Source organism: Cynoglossus semilaevis, chromosome W (assembly GCF_000523025.1).
Source record: "Cynoglossus semilaevis isolate Cse_v1.0 chromosome W, Cse_v1.0, whole genome shotgun sequence".
NCBI lineage: Eukaryota > Metazoa > Chordata > Actinopteri > Pleuronectiformes > Cynoglossidae > Cynoglossus > Cynoglossus semilaevis.
The window spans coordinates 10703687-10704852 of record NC_024327.1 but is presented as its reverse complement, the minus strand read 5'-3'; the positions used below and the strand labels follow the sequence as shown (position 1 = coordinate 10704852).

The 1166-nt window shown below is 44.2% G+C and overlaps 2 protein-coding genes across 4 annotated transcripts in view; one reads left to right on the top strand and one right to left on the bottom strand.

Moving 5' to 3' along the window:
* Positions 1–1166, top strand: part of LOC103397188 (glutamine--fructose-6-phosphate aminotransferase [isomerizing] 1-like) — a 561006-nt gene that overhangs the window by 470334 nt on the left and 89506 nt on the right. The gene's annotated exons all lie outside the window — the stretch shown is intronic.
* LOC103397177 (proprotein convertase subtilisin/kexin type 5-like) overlaps positions 1–1166 on the bottom strand; it is a 63861-nt gene that overhangs the window by 44183 nt on the left and 18512 nt on the right. The window lies entirely within an intron of this gene.

The following is a 1166-nucleotide window of genomic DNA, read 5'->3' as shown; positions in this document are numbered from 1 at the left end:
TCTCCCTTGGTAAATAAAATCATCATTTAGAAACTGCATTTTCTATTTCCTTGGGTTGTCTCTGTGTCATACTAAAATTGGTTTGATGATCTGAAACCTTTGTGTGTGATAAATATGCAAAAAACACAGAAATCAGGAAGGGGGCAAATACTTTTTCATGGCACTGTATGTTGCTCAAGCTGGTGTTATCCTACAGAAATCCAAAAACTATGGGTGGATCTCACCAGTCACACACAATGATCAAAGATGTGATGACCATGTTTTTACTCCAAACCTAAGGTCCTGTTTTCACCACAGAAACAAGGATCAAGAGCTTGAGGGCCGTAACTAGAATTGTGTACTTTGGAAAAATAACTTCATCAATGGAGTAGAACCATTTTCTAGCATCTAATTCAGCTATTCCAAAAGGGTTTTTTTTCTGCTCTAACTGCCTTTTGATAATTTGTATGTTGTCCATCCAGTTAGTATGCAATACAACAATAATTTGCATAACATTACCATGAATTTGTCTAAAGACAGACAGGAGTCAGCATGTGAGGATGGGGAAGCACACCTCTGACTCCCGGACCATCAGCGTACAGCTGAGTCAGCGTACAGATGAGAGATTGACTGCCTGGTGACCTGGTGTAGACTCAACAACTTAGAGCTAAATACCCTAAAAACAGTAGAGATGACAGTGGACTTCAGGATGAGCTCACACCCATCCGTGCCCATCACCCTGGGTGATTCTCCTGTGGATACTGTGGAACACTTCTGCTTCCTGGGAACCATCATCACCCAGGACCTTAAATGGGAGCTAAACATCAGCTCACTTATCAAAAGAGCCCAACAAGGGATGTACTTCCTGAGGCAGTTGAAACAGTTCAATCTACCAAAGTCAATGAAGGTGAACTTCTACACCTTCATCATCGAGTCTATCCTCACCTCCTCCATCTCCATCTGGTACGCTGCTGCCACTGCAAAAGATCTGAGCAGACTGCAGCGTATCATCCGCTCTGCTGAGAATGTAATTGGCTGCAACCTACCTTCGCTACAGGACCTGTACACCTCCAGAACCCTAAAGCAAGCAAAAAAGATTGCAACTGACCCCTCTCACCCCAGTCACAAACTCTTTGAGGCGCTCCCCTCTGGCAGGAGGTTGCGGTCCTCCCGGACCAAAACCTCTC